This window comes from Crocuta crocuta, unplaced genomic scaffold (genome assembly GCF_008692635.1).
Source record: "Crocuta crocuta isolate KB4526 unplaced genomic scaffold, BGI_CrCroc_1.0 scaffold65, whole genome shotgun sequence".
Lineage (NCBI taxonomy): Eukaryota > Metazoa > Chordata > Mammalia > Carnivora > Hyaenidae > Crocuta > Crocuta crocuta.
The window spans coordinates 397,656-416,587 of NW_027530683.1; the positions used below are offsets into that span (position 1 = coordinate 397,656).

Consider the following 18,932-nt stretch of genomic DNA (forward strand, 5'->3'; position numbering starts at 1 on the left):
TATAACACAGAATGTGTAAAAAGAAATGCAAAATAAAAATCAATTATAAGACTCTCAAATTTAAAATACATTTGGAAATATAATAACTAGTTTTTAAAATGTTCCTTATATAAATAATTTCCATGACTCATTCATTTTTTTTTTTTCCCTAGGAGAAAGAAAGAGACAGCATGAGCAGGGGAGGGTCAGAGAGAGAGGGAGACACAGACTCTGAAATAGGCTCCAGGCTCTGAGCTGGCAGTCAGCACAGAGCCCGACGCGGGGCTCGAACCCACGAACCGTGAGATCATGACCTAAGCGAAAGTCGGACGCTTAACCGACTAAGCCACCCAGGCGCCCCTTCCATGACCCATTCTGATTCCAATACACTACAAGGCAATACTGTCCTCCAAATAAGCGACTAATGAAGTGGTGGCAGAAGGTGGCAGTGAGGAAGGAAGAGAGAAGTAACTGGAAGGTTAGAAATGGAAAAAAGCAGAAACCTCAGTCTCTGCAGCCTTAAATGAGGGCCGAATGAGGTGAGATGGGTGTAGCCTGGCTCTGGGCTATGAATACTGGTCTCTCCTCCAAAGGCTGACTCACAGAGTAGAAGGGATTAGAGATAGAATGGATCCAGCTGGCTTCTCCTAAGCCTGTATCTACAGGATAACACTCAATGATTCACCACACACAAGCCTACTGTTTAGTTTAAAAAACAACAAAAGTAGGGGCACCTGGGTGGCTCAGTCGATTGGGTGTACCACTTTGGCTCAGGTCATGATCTAACAGTCCATGAGTCAAGCCCCACATTGGTCTCTGTGTTGACAGCTCAGAGCCTGAAGCTTGCATTGGATTCTGTCTCCCTCTCTCTCTGTCCCTCCCCTGCTAACACTCTGTCTCTCTCTTTGTCTCTCAAAAATGAATAAATGTTAAAGATTAAAAAAAAATAAAAAGCAACAAAAGTATACAATCTGACTAACTTCAGGAAGCAGCATTGGTACATATTCAGCAAACTCTATTAACAATGTACTGTTAATGACAAAGGCAGTAACAAGTCATTTGAGAAGGTATATTCCAAGGCTTTGTCCACCAACCAGAATTAATCCACTAAATCCACTCTAATTATACTGCTAAATATACCCAGCCTTTTAGCCTCAGGAGTAACTATGACTTGAGCTCACCATAGCTTTATGGAAGGCAATCATATAACAAAGGCCTCAAGCATTTTGTATTACTATCACGTTAGGAGTTTATTTTACATTTCCCCAAGACATAATATTTTAAAACACTATTTATCATTTATGATGTACATGAGTCTACACTTTTCATTACAAAGACTTCACACAAAAACCATCTTAAGTATATGGTTTTGGTACCAAAAATTATTTACTTGACATCAAAGCAATAAGATCCAGACCATTTACTAACTTAAAAACTTTTTGTGAGGGGGGAGGGTGCCTGGGTGGCTCAGTGGGTTAAACATCCAACTTTGGCTTAGGTCATGATCTTGCATTCAGTGAGTTTGAGCCTCCCATATCGGGCTCTGTGGTGACAGCTCCAAGCCTGGAGCCTACTTCAAATTCTGTGTCTCCCTCTCTTTCTGTCCCTCCCTGACTCGTGCTCTGCCTCTGTCTCTCTCTCAAAAAACAAATAAACATTAAAAAAAATTAAAGTTTTTGTAGGGTAAGTTTGTTAGTTGAGATTCTAGAAAACGTGGTATGATGTCATCCCAGCCAGTGAGTCTGAGGAACTGACAACTTAAGATTTTTATCCTGGGTTATATGGTATTATATTTCCTTATCTCCCATAATATGATGAAAGAGATTTTGGGAATTTATCTTCACAAGCCACATTATTTTGGAAGTTTCTGGAATTATCTGAATATTGTTATTATTATGGTTGGTGTAATAATGACAAATTCCCTTTCTAGTTTCAAATTTTTAAAGCATGTTACTCATGTCCTTGCTCATTTCAACACTGCAGATCTTACCACTCAAGGAAACTCCAAAAAAGGTCTCCGCTATTGTATTAACTTTACTATTCTCAATCTTTTTTTTTCCACAAGTTACCCCTCTGGACTAAGCAGTAGTCTAACTGAAGGAACATCTGATACCAACTCTTAGTTAACCTCATAAACAATGAGAATAAATGAGGAATTAGTTTTTGATTTGGAACATATTATGAGATCCTGGGAAATAACTGCCAAAACTTTTCAAATAGCATGTTTCTTAAACTTGTAGTAAAATGAATTTATATTTCTCAGCACATATGTAAACTGATGCCAAAAGGAACCATGTTGGAGGCAAGAGAGATTTGGTTGGGATTTCAAGTTTCCTACAAATAAGCGAAGCAAAATTTCACATTACAATCATTGCATACTATGACTAAACTTGACTCTGTTATTACTGCTAATATGCTTTCAAGATCTCATACCTATGCCATCTTAAACATCTCAGTCCCACAGCCCTCAGTGCAGAAATTTTGCATCTTTCAGCATTAAAGTTCCTTGTGATTAGGGGCACCTGGGTGGCTCAGTCGGTTAGGCGTCCTACTTAGGCTCAGGTCATGATCTCACGGTTCGTGGGTTTGAGCCCCGCATCAGGCTCTGTGCTGACAGCTAGCTCAGAGCCTGGAGCCTGTTTCAGATTCTGTGTCTCCCTCTCTCTGACCCTCCCCTGCTCATGCTGCCTCTCTCTCTCTCCCTCTCTCTCTCAGAAATAAATAAAAAACATTTTTTAAAAAGTTTCCTGTGATTAGTCCTCCTGAACTTTTAAGCATATGCATTATTAGAAACAACACTACAGGAGACTATGACATTGTCACTACTATAGCTATGAGGTGTATGAGTCTGTGACTCAGATGGACAGGGCAAAGTACAGAGATATCCCTCTAAACTCTTGGGAAAGTAATCACTCTACAAATGTCTTCTTTCATGGTCTTTTTTCCTCCTCTTATCCTCACCTCACTTCTCCTTCAAAAAAGTACAATTTTGGCTTTGTGAAGTGCTGCTAGTCTTGACATCAATCTAGGATTCTGAATCTAATGTCATTTCCCACCATAGTTGGATGATAAAAATATTTTTAAAAGGGTTTCTGTGTGTTTATAAAGGACTTTTATTATTTTTTAAGTTTGTTTATTTTGAGAGAGTACACATGCAAGTGGGGGAGGGGTAGAGAGAAAGGGAGAGAAAGAATCCCAAGCAGACTCCATGCTGTTGCATAGAGCCTGATGCAGAGCTTGATCTTACTAATCACAAGTTCATGGCCTAAGCTGAAACCAAGAGTCAAGCCATTAACCTACTGGGCCACCCAGGTGCCCCTATAAAGGATTTTTTAAAAGAATAGCCTCATTGGCTTGTTACAAGTATAAATGCTATATAAACTCTATCAGCTTCAGTAATAAAGTTGGTTTTGATATATAATTAATATTCTTATTAATTACAAAAGAAAATGTGAGGGGTCCTTAAGCGGGTCAATCAGTTAAGCATGCAACTTCTGCTCAGTTCATGATCTCACGGTTCGTGAGTTTGGGCCACACATGGGCCTCTCTGCTATCAGAATAGAGCTGGCTTTGGATCTTCTGTCCCCTCCTCTATCTGCCCCTCCCTTGATCATGCTGTCTCTCTTCCCCCCTTTCTCTCTCTCTCTTTTTCTCAAAAATAAACATTAACTAAACATTAAATAAGAGAACATCAAACGTTAACTTAACATTAAATAAACAATGATTAAATAAAAAGTGCAGAAGAGTTTTGCCATTATTCTTTGATCTTCCAAAATATCTAGATATACTTTAACAATGTGGCTACCCAAAAAAATCTAGGAACATGGTTTGAAATAATAAAAATGTAGTTGAAGAGGTACTTTTATTTTGGAAAATACTAAGACCTGATATCGTGAATAGAAACAAGAGAAGTGCCATCTGTGCTACCTTTGTTTAAAATTTATAAGTACCCAGTTTCCAGTAGATCACTAAACTATAACTTTATAGAATTATAACAAAATTTATCATGCTCTTCTAATATGACTTTATGAATTGTCACATCCACCCCCCGAGGACACATGGAGTATTTCCATATTTTTACATTAGTTATATTCCAAGACCTGTCTACCTGCTGGATGATAAGGTATAAGTACTTGCAGATTATGTGTAGTTGGAAATAATCTTACCCCTGTGATTTCCAGAATTAAACAAACTCAAAAAAGTCATTATTAAATAGAACTGTATTATTTAGGTAAGCTAATATATGCTGTGGCAACAAAAAAACCACAAAAATTTTTTTGACTTAAAAAAGCAATGGCATCTTTCTTACTCACAAAGTCAATCATGCAACTTCACTTGGTGGCCTTCTTCCTGGTGATACCTCAGGGATCCAGGATCCTTCCCATTTTGTGATTTTGCCATCTTGAACGTGTGGCCTGTGAGGTTAATATAGAAGGAATAGAGAATCTGTGAATGATAATGCATGGATTTTTTTAAAGCTCCTTTTGATGCTTCATTTTTTTAAATGTTTGTTTATTTTTGAGAGAGAAAGAGAGAGAATGAGCAGGGGAGGGACAGACAGAGGATCCAAAGCAGACTATGTGCTGATAACAGAGTATTATCTCCTCTGCCTACAATCACTGGACAGAAACTAATCACATGGCTACAAACTAACTCCAAAGAAGGCTAAGAAATGTATACCCACAAAAAAGAATACTTTGTGTCTAGATAGTGTCTAGCTAGGTTTCTACCACAAAACAAACAAACAAACAAACCTATAGTATGGTCTGTGCAAAAATGTATTGTTAGTCCTGAACTAGGCCTATAAAAAGCTGTGTAACATTTATCTTGGCTTCTGTAATTTCAGCAAAAGCATGACTTCTTTAAATGAGCACTGAACTGTGATTTTGTTCAAATAGGTAAGTACTGAACAACAATGAATATGAATATGAATATGAGGTCATGTTCCCTGACAACATGTGGAACGTGACTCTTCTATCTTGCCTATCAATGCTGAATCATATGCTTTAACTCAGCAGAATAGAGATGAGACTGATACTGTTTTATGAAAGCTGAGGAGTTCAAGAGGTCTAATGACTAAATAGGAAGTTACCTCCCAGACCCACCTTGAAAGTAACTCAAGGGAGGGCTTGAGGACAGGCTAAAACTTCTCAAAACTTAATTTTGCAATTCTCCAACACACAGAATGATGCAGTTGTAATGTTCTAAATCAGCATTGTCTATATAAATAAACAGTGAGCCATATATATAGTGTTTGAATAGCCACATTAAAGATAAAAAGAATCGGGTGAAATTTGAGTATATTTTATTTAAGCTAATATAATCACAGTGCCATTATTTAATTAATTTCCTATTTGTGGCTTTAACAAATTACAAGACAATGGCTTACAACAAACACATTTAGGGGCATCTGGGTGGCTCAGTTGGTTGAGCCTCCAACTTCTGCTTAGTTCTTGACCTCATGGTTTGTGAGTTTGAGCCCCACATTGGTCTCTCTACTGTCAATGCAGAGCCCTCTTCAGATCCTCTGTCCCCTTCTGTCTCTCTGCCTTTCTCTTTCTCTCTCAAAAAAAAATTAAACATTTAGAAAAAGAATTTAAAAGAAATAAATAAAACACATTTGTTTATTTAATTATTCATTAATTCACCTATTTTTCTGTAGGTCAGACAGATGCCTGGGAAAAGTTGATGCTTCTGTAATATCAGGAAATCCAAAGGTGTTAGTGCTCCATTCAAATAAAAGTGAGGAGAATGCAGTACAGTGAAGAGTGCACTTTATACTAATGTCACATTGCTAATGCTGATTTGCTGTAAATGAGGTAGAAGACTCCACAGTTGTCCACACAATGAGATTTTTGAAACAGGAGTTTGCCACCTTATGAACCAGAACCAGGGTTTTGTTTTGTCTTGTTTTTTACTTTTGATTACAAGATAAATCATTGTTTTCCTACAAATCTGATAAACTACTACTGGTAAGCATGCTGTATATTTTGTTTACTAAATATCTGACACTGAAGAATGGTGATGTGATTATGGAAATCCACCAAGAGTTATAGGATATAAATACCTTTAATAACAAAGAATATAGATACCTAAGGATTACATAAAGCACAGTTAATACAGCATTGTTCCCACAATGTGTATTTATCACAGGGTAATTCACTAGCTGTCACAAACGACCCAAAAATCTCAGTGACTTAATACAATAAAAGTTTGTGGGTTTTTTTCACACTACTGTCTGATGTGAACTATCCTTGCTGCAGCTAACCTATAGCTATAACATCTGAAATATGAGGAATCCAAGGTCACTATGAAAGAAGAGAGATGGAGAATCACATCCAGTGCTATTAAAGACCAGAACTACAAGTAGCTTATATTATTTCTGTCTACATACTGTTGGCCAGAATGAAGTACATGGCTCCACTTAACTGCAAGCGAGAGGCAAGGAGTAAGTTCATCTTCCTGTCTGCCCAAGAATCATACAGTATCACCTCTGACTTAGAGGTAGAGCTTTCTACACACCAGTTTCCCAACTGGGACATAAACCTTTGGGGGGACATTCTTACAAATGTCTGGTTAATCAAGTTTTCTTTACCATTCTCAAGGGAGCATTTTTTACTATCTTGGCCTCCATTCTCATTTGACTATTTAAAAAAAATTTTTTTAATGCTTATTTATTTGAGAGATACAGAGAGAGACAGAGCACCAGTGTGGGAAGGGCAGACAAATAGAGGAATGGGAAGCAGGCTCTAGGCTCTGAGCTGTCAGCAGAGAGCCCTACAGAGGGCTCAAACCCACGAAACATGAGATTATGACCTGAACTGAAGTCGGAAGTTCAACTGACTGAGCCACCTAAGTGCCCCTCGTTTGACTATTTTTTTAATGTGTACTAATTTTTCATTTTTGTTTTCAATTAAAAGATTACAACTTAAAATTCAAACCTGTAGAAACAGGATAAATACTGAAGAAAACAACCTGAAATCATAGAGATTTGTGATAGATGTGGTGGTGTTCCCTTAAGCTCCCCAGCTGAGAAGGGATATCAAACAGAGTGGTTAATCACCATTAGTCAGGGTTTTCCTGAGAAATCGAACCAATAGTGTGGGTGGATATATATAAAGAGATTATGAGGAATTGACTGAAAAGTCCCTAGATTGCAGTCAGCAAGCTGGATATCCAAAAGAGCCAATGACGTAGTTCCAATCCAAGTCTTTAGGTCTGAGATTCAGGAGACCCAGTAGTGTTTCAGTCCAAAAACCAGCAAGCTCAGAACTCAAGAGCCACATTCAGTTCAAGTCCAACAGCTGAAAAAAACCTTATGTGCAGTTCACAGCAGTTAGGCAGGAGAGGTTCCCTCTTAAGTAAGAGGGAGGAGGAGCCGACCAGCAATTGCAGGAGGAGCCGACCAGCAATTGATTGGATGAGGGCCACTCACATTAAGGAGACAATCTGCAGTAAAGGTCAGTCCACCAATTCAAATGTTAATCTCACCCAAAAACACCCTAACAAGGGCACCTGGATGGCTCAGTCAGCTAAGCAATGGACTTGATTTTGGCTTAGGTCACAGGTCATGGTTTCAGGTTATGAGACAGAGCCCCAAGTTGGACTCTGTTGTGAGCGAGGAGCCTGTGTGGGACTCTCTCTCTCTCTGCCCCATCCATGCTCATGTGTGAGTGCGTGCTCTCTCTCTCTCAAAATTAACTTAAAAAAGTAAAAGACACCTTCACATACACATGAAGAATAATGTTTAATGGGGTGCCTGCGTGGCTCAGTTGGTTAAGTGTCCGACTTCAGCTCAGGTCATGATCTCACAGTTTGTGGGTTCAAACCCACATTGGGCTCTTTGCTGACAGCCTGGAGCCTCCTTTGGAATCTGTGTCTACCCCTCTCTCTACCCCTCCCATGCTCATGCTCTGTTTCTCTCAATAATAAATAAAAAAGTAAACAAAACAAAAGAATGTTTAACCAAAAATCTGGGCACTTGTGACCCAGTCAAGTTGACACATATTAACCATCACATAATCCAAAAAGCAGAGGATGAACTTGAGTGCTTATTTAATACCCAGATTTTTATTATTATGCAAATAAAAATCAGCATTCTAGTGTCTCTTTGCTCTAGAAACCCCATAAAAAAAAAACAAAAAACAAAAACTTTGATACATGTAAGTAAAAAACTTATAAAGCCATCATTGGTATAGTGTCACTTAAAACAGAATTTTCAGAGGGACGCCTGGGTGGCTCAGTCAGTTAAACATCTGACTCTTGGTTTTGGCTCAGGTCCTGATCTCATGGTTCAAGGGATAGAGCTCTGTCTCATTAGTTAGCATAAAGTGCAACAATGATTACAGGAGTAGATTGTAATGCCAATTACCCATTTAGCCCATCCCCCCTCCCACAACCCCTCCAGCAACCCTGTTTGTCTCCATATTTAAGAGTCTCTTATGTTTTGTCTCCCTCCTTTTTTTTAATATTATTTTTGCTTCCCTTCCCTTATGTTCATTTGTTTTGTATCTTGAACTCCTCATATGAGTGATGTCATATATTTGTCTTTCTCTAATTTCACTTAGTTTGCTTACCCTCTAGTTTCATCCATGTAATTGCAAATGGCAAGATTTCATTCTTTTTGATTGCCAAGCAATACTCCATTGTATATATATATACCACATCTTCTTTATCCATTCATCTGTCGATGGACATTTGGGCTCTTTCCATACTTTGGCTATTGATAGCGCTGCTATAAACACTGGGGTGCATGTGCCCCTTCATAACACCATACCTGTATCCCTTGGATAAGCACCTACTAGTGCAATTGCTGGGTCATAAGGTAGTTTTATTTCTAATTTTTTGAGGACCGTCCATACTGCTTCCCCGAGTGGCTGCACCAGTTTGCATTCCACTAGCAGTGCAGAAAAGATCCTCTTTCTCTGCATCCTCGCCAACATCTGTTGTTGCCTGAGTTGTTACTGTTAGCCATTTTGACAGGTGTGAGCTGGTATCTCATTGTGGTTTTGATTTCTATTTCCCTGGTGATGAGTCATGTTGAGCATTTTTTCATGTGTCGGTTGGCCATCTGGATGTCTTCTTTGGGGAAGAATCTATTCATGTCTTTTGCTCATTTCTTCACTGGATTGTTTTTTGGGTATTGAGCTTGATAAGTTCTTTATAGATTTTGGATACTAACCCTTTATCTGATGTGTCATTTGCAAATATCTTCTCCCATTCTGTCAGTTGCCTTTTAGTTTTGCTGTTTCCTTCGCTGTGTAGAAGCTTTTTATTTTGATAAGGTCCCAATTTTTGCTTTCGTTTCCTTTGCCTCTGGAGACATGTTGAGTAAGAAGTTGCTGTGGCTGAAATCAAATCTTTCAGATTGCCCATTTTATTGGTGTACCACTGCTCATAATATTCTCTTATTATTGTTTGTATTTCTGCTGTGTTGGTTGTGACCTCTCTCCTCTTTCATTCTTTTAAAAAAATTTTTGTTTATTACTTATTTTTGAGAGAGAGACAGAGTGTGGGTGGGGAGGAGCAGAGGAAGAGACACAGAATCTGAAGCAGGCTCCAGGCTCTAAGCTGTCCAGCACAGAGCCCGATGTGTGGCTTGAACCCTTGAACCATGAAATCATGACCTGAGCTGAAGTCGTACAGTTAACCGTGCGAGCCACCCAGGCATCCCTCTCCTCTTTCATTCTTGATTTTATTGATTTGGGTCCTTTCCTTTTTCTTTTTGATCAAACTGGCTAGGGATTTATCAATTTTGTTAATTCTTTCAAAGAACCAGCTCCTGGTTTCATTGATCTATTCTGAGTTTGTTTTGTTGTTGTTGTTGTTGTTGTTGTTTTGGTTTTGATAGCATTGATTTCTGATCTTTATTTTCTGTCTTCAGCTGGTTTTGGGTTTTATTTGCTGTTCGTTTTCCAGCTCTGTAAGGTGTAAGGTTCAGTTGTTGATTCAAGTTTCTTATATGAACCATTCACATGGTTCCAAAGTCAAAACTATAAAGCAAAATGTAGTATGAGAAGTCTTTTCAACACTTTTTATCCCTCAATTTCATAATAAAGGCTTTTTTTAAAGGTACAGAATTGAACCAAATTGTTAAAACCTGATACCAGAGGGAGATTGAAAGAGCAGTGTTGGTAAAAGCCATAGGGGTGAAAATTAGATATTAATGAATTAAGACCTATCCTTAAAATTAAAATTGGTTAAACATGTTATAGGTCCAACCTATAACAAAAAGAAATTTTCTTGTGGTGGCTGGCTGGCTCAGTCCAAAAAGCATGTGACTCTGATTTCAGGGTCATGAGTTTGAGCTCCACACTGGGTGTAGAGATTACTTAAATATATAAAACTTAAAAAAAAAAAAAAAAAGAGAGAAAGAAAAGAAAAAAATTTTCTTGTCTTTCATGTGAAGTGCCTTACTTAGTCTCTATAACTATGATCCAATCAACCACCGGATAGAGGGAAATAGAGTCACAGAAGTCTCCACTATAAACAAGAGGAAAACAAAGAAGCTTCCTGAAAACTGGAAAAATATCTCCAAATTTTCTATATATGAACAACTAACTGAAAATATGATGTAAGGAAAAAATTCTATTCAAAATAGCAAGTGGTACATGTACATAAACCCTGGGCCTACACTTAAAAATGTGCAGAACCTATATGAAGAAAACTATAAAATTTTACTAACATACCTGATAGAATAAATGGAAACACTAGTTTTAGTCAATATTCTAAAGATGCTGATTATTCCTAAATTACAAATTCAATACAGTCAAAATCAAAATTAGTTTTTCAGAAACTTGAAAAGTGATTCTAAAATTTTCATTAAGGGGTGCCTGGGTGGCTCAGTTGGTTAAGTGTCCGACTTCGGCTCAGGTCATGATCTCAGTTTGTGGGTTTGAGCCCTGCGTCAGGCTCTGTGCTGACAGCTAGCTCAGAGCCTGGAGCCTGCTTCAGATTCCTGATCTCCCTTTCTCTCTGACCCTCCTCTGCTCATGCTGTCTCTCTCTCTCTCTCTCTCTCTCAGAAACAATAAATAAAACATTGAAAATAAAAATAAAAAAATAAAATTTTCATTAAAATACATATTATCTTGGGAAATTTGGAAAAGTATAATTGAGTGCATCCCTACTTGTGTGCCCTTAATCCCAGCTGGTCTGCCTGCAACCCCTTGAGTGACAACCCTAGTTCCCTGCACAACCCCACTTCCACTCCAACAAGAAGGAACTATAGTGAGCCAGGAGAAACTCGCCACACTGCAGGAACAAGTATGGATGGGTGGAAAAGGAACTGCTTGCACCAAGAAGGTGGTTCATAGAACAGCTATCAGCAGATGATAAAAAAAAAAATTTCAGTTCTCCTGAAAGAATATTAGGAGTAAACAATATCTCTCACACTAAAGAGGTGCCTATGTTTACAAATCAAGAACAGTGAGGCATTATCACGACTCAAATACAGGGGTCTCTGGCAGCCAATACTTTCACCATTACAGGCCATGCTGAGACAAAACCTGCTGACAGAAAGGCTACCCAGCATCTTAACCCAGCTTGGTACAGACAGTGTGACTAGTGTAAGGAGACTGGCAGAAGTTCTGCCTAAACAATCTGGGATGGTAAAGCACCGCTTGCCACTGCAGAGACTGATAATGATGAAGTTCCAGGTCTTGTGGATAATTTTCATGAATTTTCAAGAATGCAACAATGTGAATGGAAGTTAGCTTCTGAAGAAGACAGAACTCAAAGAAGTTACTGAGAGATGCTACTTTATAACTGCTTTTTAAAATTTTGTTCATGAATCTGATAAAAATCTAGATCTGATATTTTTAAGCCCAAGTCCCCTAGCCACTAGCAGCTCTTTTCAGTTTTTTGCTTGTCATAATTCATTCTTCGCAGCTAATTAAGCTGAAGAAGCCTGGGAATAAATTTTGAAACAGTTGCCTAGTTAAAAAAAAATAACACATAATTAGGGGAGAACTTAGCACACTAGATATTAAAACCTACCATAACACAACTTTAATACAACTGCACTCAATTAAATAGAGTCCATAAATAGACTGATGAAAATATGGTAATTTGCTATATAACATTTCAATATAGGGAGAAAGACAAACGGTATTCAATAATTATATTGAGATTACAAATCAGGGGCCCTGGGTGGCTCAGTTGGTTGAGTATCTGGCTCTTGGTTTCAGCTCAGGTCATGATCTCATGGTTTGTAAGATAGAGCCCTGCCATCAGGCTCTGCCCTGACAGCATGGAGCCTACTTGGGGTTCTTTCTTCCCCTCTTTTCCTGCCCACCCCTACCCTGCTCACACTCTCTCTCAAAATCAATAAGTGAACTTTATTTTTTTAAGCTTATTTATCCTGAGAAAGAAAGACACAGCATGAATGGGGGAGGGGCAGAGAAAGAGGGAAATGAGAGAATTCCAAGCAGGCTCCATGCTGCCAGCACAGAGCCAGATGTGGGGCTTGAATTCATAAAAACTTGAGATCATGACCTGAACCAAAACCAAGAGTTGGACATTTAACTGACTGAGCCACCCAGGTGCTCCATAATTGAACTTAAAAAATTATAAATTAAATACAAATCAGCAATATAAAATTTTAGATGGAAAAAAAGTAATATAATTCACAAAACTCAGCATTGGAAAGGCTGTGGGGGAAAAAAGCCATCTTATCTATAGTTGGTAGAAGAGTAAATTTGTATAATTTTCCAATATGCCTCAAATGTCTCAGGGCACCTGGGTGGCTCAGTCAGTTGAGCGTCCAACTCTTTATTTAAGCTCAGGTCTTGATCTCATGGTCAGGCTCTGAGCTGGGCATGGAACCTGTTTGAGATTCCCTCCCATCCTCTGCTCCACCCCTGCTCATACTCTCACGCTCTCTTTCAAAAAATAAAATAAATCTCATGACCCATCACTTTCAATGTATATGAATTTAACTAAAGGCCAGTTTCAAAATTGCCTCAGAATAAAGGTGGGCTTACATTAATTGTGGAGAAACTTTGGTGAAGCATTAAGATGAATTAACTTTTATCACAAAATAACAGGCAAGCTGAGAAAAGTGTCCTTGTTAAAAGACATTATAAAGTGATGGTCCTTAACATGCTCAAAACACATATGAAAAAATTTAATTAAAAACATAAAATATGGGAGCGCCTGGTGGCTCAGTCGGCAAAGCATCCGACTTCAGTTCAGGTCATGATCTCACGGTTTGCAGGTTGGAGCCCCACATCAGGTCCTGTGCTGACAGCTCAGTGCCTGGAGCCTGCTTCAGACTGTGACTACTTTTCTCCTTGCCCCTCCCCTGCTTGTGCTCTGTCTCTCAAATATAAATGTTAAAAAACAAAAAAGAAAATGTTAAAAGCATTTATGAGAGCCCAAGGAAACTGTTGTCAAATTAAAGGCAGAAGATGAGTTTTTACAGGGAAAAATACCAAACAACTCAAATACTGTATCTGAGAAATGAATCAAAGGAAAAGAAATGAGATCCATAAAAATATTCCCTAAGAGAAATAAGCATTTTATGCATGATAAAATTGATGGTGTGGATTGTTGGACTAGAAGAGGAAGAAGTCACAGGCACTGGACTTTCCATTTGAACTTAAAAATTAGGTGCTTTATATATACCATGAGAAATCTTTACATATGTTCATCAAAGCATATGGATAAGTACATTGGTAGTAGCACTGTTCATACTGACTTCAAACTATGTGGAAACCACACAAATTCCATCAACAACAGAATAGATACACAAGACTGTGGAATATGCACAAAATGGAGTAACGCACAGCAGAACAACATAGTTACAAACCGCAAAATTAATAAAACTCACAAACCTAATGTTGAACAAACATAAAAGAATCTGTTTATATAAAACATAAAACAGGCAATAACCATTATCCACATTCTTTTTTTTTTAAATTTTTTTTTTTTTTTTTTTTTTTATTTCTAGGAGAGAGAGAGAGACAGCATGAGCAGGGGAGGGTCAGAGAGAGAGGGAGTCACAGACTCTGAAACAGGCTCCAGGCTCTGAGCTGGCAGTCAGCACAGAGCCCGACGCGGGGCTCGAACCCACGAACCGTGAGATCATGACCTAAGCGAAAGTCGGACGCTTAACCGACTAAGCCACCACATTCTTAACAAAATGCCTTGTTCATAGATTGGAAGACTCCATGGGGTCAATTACCAAATTAATCTGCAGATTCAAAGCAATTCAACCAAAATCCCAAGAATTGTGTGTGTGTGTGTGTGGATATTCAAAGGCTGGCTTTGAAATTTATATGAAAAAGCAGGTAGGTGAGAATACCAGTAGTGTCAATTAAAGCAAGTTGGAAGAATCTGCTCTACCTGGTATTAAGACTTAATATGAGGCTAAGATATTAAGACAGTGGTATCAACTCAAGCATAGAACAGCCAATGGAACAGAATAGAGAGCTCATGAATATAAGAGAAACCATGAATTTATGGATACTAGATATAAAAGGTGATACTGCAGAGTAATATAGAAGGCACAAACTTTTCAATAATTGAGATTGGGAAATTTTACGTTCACCTGGAAAAAAGAAATGAGCAATAACCCCCAAATCGCACCATACACCAAAACCAATTCCAGGAAAAAAATTGAGTTACATGTGAAAAGATAATACAGCTTCTCAAAGAGAAAATAAGACTATCTTCTTGAAAAATTAAAAAAAAAATTTTTTTTAATGTTTGTTTATTTTTGAGAGAGAGAATGAGTGGGGAGGGAGGTAGAGAAAGGGAGACACAATCTGAAGCAGGCTCCAGGCTCCATCTGAGCTGTCAGTACTGAGCCTGACACATGGCTCTAACCCACTAACCACAAGAGGAGACAAATTTTATAAGACACATAAGGAATTAACCATAAAAATATGGATAAGCTGAACTCTACATTATAAACAAATTTTTTTTTAACTTTATTTATTTTGAGAGACTGGGGGAGGGGCAGAGAGAATTCCACCAAATCCACGTGGACAGTGCAGAGCCTGATGCAGGGCTTGAACCCATGAACCATGAGATCAAGACCTGAGCCAAAATCAAGAATTAGATGTTTAACTGACTGAACCTCCCAGGCGCCCTACAAAATTTTTTTTAAGTTTACTTATTTGAGAGAGACAGAAAGAATGAGTGGGAGAGAGAGGAGAGAGAATCCTAAGCAAGCTCAGTGTTGTCAGCACAGAGCCCAACGTGGGGCTCAAACTCACGAAACTGAGAAATCATGACCTGAGCCAAAATCAAGGGTCAGACATTTAACCAACTGAGCCACCCAGGTACCCCTAATCAAGAAATCTTAATTAAAAAATATCACTAAAAGTGAAAAAAGCCAAGCTGCAAAGTAGAAGATAGTTACAGTGCATATATTCAATATACTACTTTCCAGAATACATAACTCCTAATATCAAGAAGAGAAAGACAGTCCCCAAAAAGGATATCTAAAAGTGTTTCTAAAAATGGGAAACATAACCACATTAGTCATCTAGAAAATCTACAAATATATGTAACTTGTGACTTACTGATTAAACTCTTAAATATACCATATATCCATGCATATGTTTACCAAGACATGAATGTTCTATAGTAGACTTATAAGACCCTAAAATTGAAAACAATCTCAATATCCATATAATGGTGATAGATATGAACAGTGACATACAAAAATGAGTCACAGAAACATGTGGGCAAAAGAAGTCAAAATACAAAATACATTATGATCTCACTTATGTAGAGTAAAAAATAGGAAATAAAAAATAAACCAGTGTTTAGAATGCATGAATCACATTGAAAACTATGAAGGAAATCAAGGAAGTGACTAGCATAAAGTCAGGATAGCATTGTATAAAAGATAAACTGAGGTACTTTAAAATTCTGAATTTAAGCAAATATTGACTTGAATCTGGGCAGCATAAACTCTTGTCAAGGGCTACGGGAAAGGATCTTAGCCGACAGAAAGCAAAGCAAGGAAATTATTTGATTGGCTATCGCTGAAGCAACTGCCTTATCTGCAAAAGCCAAGTTGGCTGTTTCTGATTGGTTGTAAGTTTTTCAATTTCCTAACCTTGAGGCACCTCAAAGAATTTTCTCTGGTTCAGGTTTTAGTTTGCTGACGTAAGCTGTCATGGATTAGGGCTTCCTTGTTGTATTACATTAAAAGTGGTTACCTCTCAGGGCAGGAAAGGAAGGGAGAAATCACTGGAAGGGATTCTAGGGTCCTGGCTTCTAGTTCTTCACCTGGGTGATTACATAGGTGTTATCATTCTGACAATTCATGGAGTTGTAATGGTATCCTGTATACTTGTCTGTTAATCTCAATTAAAGAGCAATGTTTATTCATGTATGAGTCAGTTACCTAGGAATGCATTTACCAAATAATGTCCAAGACCTTTATGCAAACACATTAAAGGAGACCTGAATAACGGAGATATTCATGTTCATAGTTTGGGTCACTCCTAACCCACTCATGTCCACTATCCCCAAACCCGCTCATTCTAGTCCCTCTTATCTAAGCTAATGACAATTCATTTCTAGTTGTTCAGGTAAAATCTTTACTCATCCTGACTTCTCACAACCACATAGTCCACCAGCACATCTGCTGGGAACTATCTTTACCCAAAACCTAATCAACACTTTTGCTACTTAACCATCGTGGCTTAAGTCACTATGCTCCAGCCATAATGGCTCCTGGCTGCATCTTGGTTCATGGTTTCAAACAAGCATACCTAATGTACTGGAAGAGATGCAACTAAAGTTGGAAAGGCAGATTGAATCACAGAAGCCATGTTAAGGACTTGTCATAATTTACTCATAACATTGCCTGTAACACACAAGGCCCTATTGTAAGTATCTGAAATAGAGCAATGAGTTAAAAAGAATTTAAAAACCTTGCTCTCGGGGTGCCTGGGTGGCTTAGTCGGTTGAGCGTCCGACTTTCGCTTAGGTCATGATCTCGCGGTTCATGGGTTCGAGCCCCGCGTCGGGCTCTGTGCTGACTGCCAGCTCAGAGCCTGGAGCCTGTTTCAGTCTGTGACTCCCTCTCTCTCTGACCCTCCCCTGCTCATGCTCTCTCTCTCTCTCCTAGAAATAAATAAAAGATTAAAAAAATAAAATAAAAATAAATAAAATAAAAACCTTGCTCTCATTTTTTAAAATAATTTTTAAAAAGCTTACATTCAAGTGGGAAGCAAATAATAAACCAAAGTATGATGTTAACGATATGATATCATGGTAAATGTTATGAAAATAAAACAAATGCACAGTGACAGCAAGTAGTGATTCTAACAAAAACAGAGTACTCAAATCACAATAGGAAGCAGTTGTAGGCATTTCAGTATTATTTTCTGGAAAAGATCATGCTAGAAGACATAAAGAAAAATTTAAATATTCAGATTTCTCAGGCTTACTTTTATCAGGTTAGAATCTTCCCCACTGACTTACTGGTAACTGACGATCCAAACATGTAATTTGTTTTCTAAACTAAATGCTTTAATGGCATTCCCTCAAGAAGGAAAACTGGCTAAGATTCTACTTAAGGATTTAGAGTTTTTTTAAGTAATCGAATCCCAAAACATATTAATGACTTGTTTTAACAAACATTAGTTCATATTACTTCACCATATAATCATTTAGTAGCTTTACTTTCAAATTTATGTCAACTTATAAACTCAATTTATAATTTCTTTGGTAGGGTATGCTTAACCTAATTGCTAAAGTATATTTGTGTAGTCACCAGAGTTCTAGAAATAGTGCCCTATTTGGAAATACAACTCACTGAAGATCAAACTATCTTCTAATTTCTGTGGTTGTGCAAACCTTGGGATTTCGGTATAACCAAGATGTTTCCTAAACAGCTCCTTAGAGGTCTCCAAACTAATTTCAGTCCTTAGTCCCCAGCCCTATCCATCTTCTGCTTCTAAATAGTCCATTAACACTAATTTGTAATGTCTAACAGAGGACCCCTGTATCTTTTCCCCCCAAGGAAACTATCATTACTTCTACATTCTTCATCTTTGTAAGAAACCAATTACATGGTTCTCTGAAAATAAATTCCATATAATTTCACTTCTAAGAACAAAGCATTAATTGGAAACATCAAAAACAAAACCGAAGACCACCCCCCCTAATCCTTCAGTTAAAAATGAAGTCTTCTGGGGTGCCTGGGTGGCTCAGTTAAGCAGCTGACTTCAGCTCAGGTCATGATCTCGCAGTTACCAAGTTTGAGCCCCCCGTTGAGGTCTGTGCTGACAGCCCAAATCCTGAAGCCTGCTTCAGATTCTGTATCTCCCTCTCTCTCTGACCCTCTCCTGCTCACGCTGTGTCTCTCAGAAATAAATAGAACATTAAAAATTTTTTAAATAAATTAAAAAACTACAATGAAGTCTTCCAATTTATTAGTGCATACCACTAGTTGTAACATTTTAAATGGAATTCTAGGGACATCTGCATGACTCACTCAGTTAAGCGTCCAACTCTGCCTTAGGTCATGATCATGCAGTTTGTGAGTTTGAGCCCCATGCTGGGCTCTGTGCCGACCACCTGGAGCCTGCTTCAGATTCTATTGCCCCCCTCTCTCCCTGCCCCTCCCATGCTCACACTGTCTCTTTCTCTCTTAAAAATAAACATTAAAAAAAAAGAATTTAAAATAGAATTGTATATACATCAAAATTTAAAATACTTAAAAATTGAAATTCTAAATAATTTTCCTCTCCATGCATTATAGCCCCATCATTACCACTCTCAACAACTGAGCTTAAAGCCAAAATTCATTCCTTTTTGAGAAGCATCAAAACAAGTGTTCAAGTTTTCCAGGTAAAAATGAGTGAACAAAACTTAATTTTTAAAGAGGATGTTAATACATACAATCATTTTAGATTCATTAAATAAAGATTTTAAGAACCGGTTACATTTATGGCCATCCCTTTTAAGTTTTTACCAGCCTTTTTT

At 38.0% G+C, this 18,932-nt stretch overlaps 1 protein-coding gene across 1 annotated transcript in view; it reads right to left on the reverse strand.

The window, feature by feature from the left end:
* The window catches only part of MIA2 (MIA SH3 domain ER export factor 2), a 114,096-nt gene extending 109,749 nt beyond the window's left edge, over positions 1-4,347 (reverse strand). The window contains exon 1 of the mRNA XM_077769186.1: positions 4,293-4,347. The gene's annotated coding sequence lies outside the window, so the exon portion shown is untranslated. The remainder of the gene's footprint in view (positions 1-4,292) is intronic.
* Positions 4,348-18,932: the final 14,585 nt, after the last annotated feature.